A 6,000-nucleotide genomic window follows, 5' to 3' on the forward strand; every position below is an offset into this window, starting at 1 on the left:
TTTCTTGTTTTCCTCCTCCAAAAACTAGGTGCGTCTTGTGGTCTGGTGCGTCTTATAGAGCAAAAAATACGGTACCTTCTTTTTCTTTACATTACCAACAAGTATTTGACCCAGTTTATACATTTTTGCCATCCTTACTGGTGTGGCATACCATCTATACATCATTTTCATATAGTTTGAGAGAGAGATGGTGTTTAACCCCTTTTCATGCATGATTTTCCTGATCAAAATGCCTCTCTCTGTTGTAAGGAAAGAACTTGGGGAGGTAGTAGCTATGTGTATAAAAGAGACAGAGAGGGAGAGAGAAAGACAGAGATTTTGATTGGGAAAACAATGCAGGGGAAAAGGTTAGACATCCCCTTACCCTGCTGCTGTGTTGATCAAATTGGCCGTCCACTATGACTGCTTTTCACTTAAGGAAAGAGAGATCTCCAGTCAGGGATCTCTCCCACTAAACATTTACTTTCACCCAAGGGATTAAATCTGCATTGACTGTACGTCCTCAAAATGCTGGAGGGAACTTGCACTGAGAGAAGCAGTCATTGCAAATAGATAACTAACATGTGAGGGAGAAAGTTAGGATGGGTCCATTTCCTTCTGTGTGTGAGGATACAATTATTTCATTTAGGTTTATTTATTAGGGAACTATGGCTTATAGTGGTGCCACATCATATGCTAAGTCAAATTAAAACAAATTAAAATTTGATATATGGTTTGTTTGTTTTTTGCTGAATTTCACACTGTTGTAAAGCATTGCTATGGCTCTGGTGGGTAGGTAATAAATGCCATTTGAATTGGAAATGATGTTGGGCAGTCATAGTGAATGAATGCTGTGATAAACAGGAATAATGATTGGTAGTTTAATCTATACATGCCTATCTTACAAGGGTTTATTGAGCCAATAATACATATCCTGATATTTGTAGTTGCGAGAACTAATATCAGTACGTACAGATTTTAAAGGTAGCTGACCTATTGTACCACATGAACATCTGTCCTTAGTACAAGTCAGGTCACTATTCCACATAGCCCAGGCATGTTGAATTTGGCTGGCAGTAACTTCCCAAGGCACCAGGCAGATGTTTTCTCCTGGCCTCTTATGTATTTTTCTCCCTGAAGATCTAATCTTGCAGATTTGCTTTTGGGTCCCCATATTCTTTGGCTCATCATCTTGCGGAGGTTGCATGAAACTTTTTGTTTAGATGCCCAAAGGATCCACTCTTCTTAGATTTTGTCCCAGGGCGATCAGAGACACAAATTATGTCACAATTTTAGCTTTCCAGCTACCCCCCCCGCCCTCTTACCTGAGATACCTTTTAAATCAAAGGAAGCCAGGAAATGAATCTGATATGCTCTGCATGTGCCATATGTGTTCTGCCGCTGGGCCACAATCTCTCTTCCACTTTTTTTTTGTCTCAGTAGTTTAGGTTCTTATCCAATTACAGTGGTACCTCGGGTTACATGCGCTTCAGGTTCAGGTTACATATGCTTCAGGTTACATACTCCGCTAACCTAGAAATAGTACCTCAGGTTAAGAACTTTGCTTCAGGATGAGAACAGAAATCGTGCTCCGGCAGTGCGGCGGCAGCAGGAGGCCCCATTAGCTAAAGTGGTGCTTCAGGTTAAGAACAGTTTCAGGTTAAGTACGGACCTCCGGAACGAATTAAATACTTAACCTGAGGCACCACTGTAGACAGGTTTTTTTTGCCTCAGAACAGAAACAACTTGAATTGCATGCAGCCCTGCCTCTCACAGTCTTTTCACCAGTAACAAGAATATATGTTCAAGAAGAAAACTTTCCCCTCAAGGCTTTCCCAAGTCAAGTCCTTACATGTGCAAAGACTATCCCCACCGCCAAAAAAGTCATCTTTACAGGAGATTCTTTGTACATGCAATGCAAAATACTTCCTCCTGCAGATGAAAATTTGTTTCTTACTTTTTGAGGCCACCTGCTGTTTTCACTGTCAGGGCTTCCAAGCCTATCATATGCCCTTCATTCCTATTATGGAGTCATCACTTGTCATAGACTGAATTTTCCAAAAATGCATAAGCATGAGCAAAAGTATCTTCAACCAACAAAAAGAATTCATGTTTGTCTGTCTTTGGAATTGTTTGATGGCTTTTCTTCTTTGCTTTTCAAAAACTGGGAGGGAAGACTCGATTGACATTTTCTAATAATGAAAGTTTCCACAAGGAACAGATTTCTTTATTGCCAAGATATAATGGGTGTTTTTCTTTTCTTTCATATATATATATATATATATATATATATATATATATATATATATATATATATAAAATTAAGAGAGACTCTTCACTTCGGCACTATAGTTAAAAAAAAGTGGTTACACCCTACAATACAGTATTCGTTAAGCAATTAAGTTACTGACAGGCTTTTTACATTATTTACCATGATGAAAATATATGTTTACTCAACCTGAGTACAAATCAACAGGAGGAGGCAGAAGTTCAGAGTAAATTTGACTAATGATGTTGTGTTTTCATCCTTGGAAATAAGAGGGTGGGAAAAAGCCTTCCTGCTTTTGATGCTGTTTTGTCTCTGCTGGAAGGGATCCGAAATGATCCAAGCTGTCATGTGAGAGCTCAGTGAAGCTGAGATCCCCCTTGATTGCATCTGAATGCCGCTCTCAGATAACTACTGCCTCCCAAATAGAAATATGGCACACAACACTTCGGGATGTTTATTGAACGGTGATTTCGCTTTTCAGATATTAATGTTCTCACTTGTAAATGGTTAAAACAAGACACCATTTTAAAATCAAGGCCATTTTAGTTTGATATTTGACCTACAAAATTGATAAGTTCTGCCTATAATACCCAAATCTTCCAATCAAAGCTGTTAATGATCTATGGTTTCCTTGTAAACTCTTTCCAGGTTTTCTGATCATGGGGTCTTTGAAGTTTCAGAAGTCCTGTGTGTTCCAAAGTTATTCAACATTCGCATCCTCATTGGTGGATCCATTATGCATGAGCATCTTGATCATTCTCTAAGACATGTTTTCTTTTTAAGTTGTTCTGTTTTTGAAAGATGAATTTGCCTAAACATGTGGGGATATGAATATTTGGCAAAGTGTAGAAGACCCTGTTAAATGTATTAAGGGAGCTTTCTTTATAGAGCAGAATATGTTACATAACTAAGAAATTAGAAGGAAATTCACTTCTACTTATCAAAGCTAAACCAAAGTACTGGTCCTTTGATAAGAAACTGACACAGATAACCAGATCATCACCGGTGTCCTTGAAGTTCAGATAAGCTTCTGTGCAGTAGGTGAAGGTTTTTAAGTCTAACATTGTCTGGGAGAATACTGGTGTTTACATTGTACAGAGTAACTGAGGTCCAGAAAGTAGTATATGATTTATTGCACGGGGCCAAAGAATTTATGCTGAGCCAAAAGCCAGCAAGTTCAAATGAAACCTTTTGTATGAAAGTGGCAACAAAAAGCAGACTGTATTGTTGCCAGTGTGTGGATAAACTTGATACACATCTTAACTAACTAACTAACTAATTAATTTTCAGGATTTATATCCCATCTTGTCCCCAAAGGGTAAAGGATGGGTTACATCAATAACAACAGAAACTAGTGGCAAAACGAAATACAGGGCATATATACTAAAATTTCTATTAGCTTACAAAATGTGATTCACTGTTAAAGATACATTTTGCTTCAGTGGGAGAGAGAGCAGTTATTACTGTTCCTATGGATGCATGTGAAAATAGGTTATGTATTCTCTTGTGACTTTGAATATGTCATTTCCCCCACATGTGGAAAAATAACTGTGTGTGTGCAATTTTGAGGGTAAAAATGGCAGGATGGAAGGAAATCAAACAGTAATCTTCTATTCTCTGGTAACTCTTCCATTCTAGTCTGTAGCCAACCCCAAGACTCCTTTTCAGAAAAACAAATAAGCAAAGAAGGGGAATAAATTCTTGGTGTTATGTCTAGCTTGGCCATTGTGTCCAGCAATGTTGCAAATAACACCTAATGACATACCTAGAAGTAATACCTAGACTTTGACTGCAATTGTAAACCCATGTACCTGAAAATAAATGTCTGTGTGTGCCCAGTCTAGTACAGGATTATAACGATGCACTTGTGGTCCAAGATAATAAAAACTAACTTCGTTGTTACATGTTTAGGTTCCTGGTGTCAATGAACTTCATGGACTTGCAGAAATAGAAGAACGGGGAAAAGTAAGGCTACCTGTGGTGTAATTAGAATGATGATCTGTCCCATTGTCAATGATTTCCATTTAAGCATTATTAAAATCTTAATCGAGAATATACTTTCAGTCTAACTGGAACTGGGCAATTTATTCTTAAATTCCACTATAATATGTATGCTTCGTTTTTCAAAAGAGCTGTGCCTTCTGGGAAACCTAGAACTGATTCCAACTATCTGTCTTAAGCAGATCCAAGAAATGTTTGCATGAAACTAGATGCCGGAAGCCAGAAGGCCTTTCATAGGCACACTTGTGTGATGAGTCGTCTCCTCCTTGTCACAAAGTTGCATCATTTTTGGCGATGGCCTGAGTATTTTTGGAATGCAGCATTAAGAGGAAATAATTGGCCAATCCTGAATTTTAGCCAAGTGTTCTGAACTCCTACCTAACTCTTGTCTTTCTTCTTCATATTTGTCATTTCAATCTGCCAGCGTTTCAGTCTTCCAGCCCGAATTCTTTCTATGCAATTTAATAAAGTACTTTTTTGGGGGGGTAGCAATATCCCAAATGTGTTTTGGAAAATTGTATGGAAAGCCTTGTAGAAGGCGTATGAGTAATTGTGCTCACAACATGTCTGTCAAACATACTGGGGAATAATCAATTAAGTTTTACTCGGAGTAGACTCATTGAACATGACTAAGTTAGGCTCACTAGTTACAATGGGTCCATTCTGAGTAAAATGGATTTAAATACCACTCATTGTGTGTATGAAGATGCTTTAATCTTCAGGGCAAGAACCCATTAATCACCTGGAACAGCTCCATTACATAACACAGGGATAAGCTTAATTCATGTTTCTACAGTATATTCCTATGTGCAGGTCCTCTTGTGTTCAATGGGGATTACATTATTGTTATTTAAAAATTTTGGTCACCTTTTTCAAAAAACCCCAAGGCATCTTGCAGAAATAGAAAATGTATAAAAGAAATATTTTAAAATAAAAATTATAAACTTATACATTTTGTAAGTTTAAAACCAATAAAAAAACAACAGATCCATATAATACTACAAACAAGCACCCCATAAATATCAACAAAATCAAATGTTAAGTTTATAAGAATTTTGATTTGGAAATGACTTCCAAATGATTTGCACTGAAATCCAATTAGGGGGATACGAGGAAGTCACTTAACAATGTTAATAAGATTAGTTTTAATAAGGTTATGATTTATGTTTGTTTGTGTGTTTATAATTTTGTGAAAATCAATAATTTTTTGGGGGAAAAAAACCACAAAATCAAATGTGTGCATGGTTAAGTGCAGCCTTACTGTGCTAGATGAATTGGGCTACCAAGTAAGTCTCTTATTTTTAGACTGTCACAAAAGTGTGACACTATTGCGTACACCTGTGAAACTGGAACAGGGCAGGGGGTTGGACTCGATGGCCCTTGTGGTCTCTTCCAACTCTATGATTCTATGATTCTATGATTCTAACTCCCCAGCTGAAAAGTTGATTATTGTGTTATTATTATTTATTGAATTAATATACCCCCCTATACCTGGGGGTCTCAGGGCAGTAAGACTCTCTGAGACTTTTGAATGTATAAAGTGATATAAAGTCTAATAAATCAAATTAAAATTAAGTAGAATCAATAGAAAAGAAACTGTGGACCAGGTAAGAAACAATATTTCAAATCCACAGAGGTGGAAAACTTAGCAAGAATGATGAGCGAAGGAGGAGTTGTCACAGATTTGCTTCTGCCTACTCACAGTGATTACAACAGAGAAATTCCAAGCTGAATATAAGATTGTGCGCATG

At 37.3% G+C, this 6,000-nt stretch overlaps 1 long non-coding RNA gene across 2 annotated transcripts in view; it reads left to right on the forward strand.

The window, feature by feature from the left end:
• LOC308589453 overlaps positions 1-5,598 on the forward strand; it is a 29,443-nt gene extending 23,845 nt beyond the window's left edge. For both annotated transcript variants that reach the window (XR_014009266.1, XR_014009267.1), the window contains exon 3: positions 2,923-5,598. This is a non-coding gene — a long non-coding RNA (uncharacterized lncRNA). The remainder of the gene's footprint in view (positions 1-2,922) is intronic.
• Positions 5,599-6,000: the final 402 nt, after the last annotated feature.

The sequence above is a fragment of the Podarcis bocagei genome (assembly GCF_964188305.1).
Source record: "Podarcis bocagei genome assembly, chromosome: 6".
Classification (NCBI taxonomy): Eukaryota; Metazoa; Chordata; class Lepidosauria; order Squamata; family Lacertidae; genus Podarcis; species Podarcis bocagei.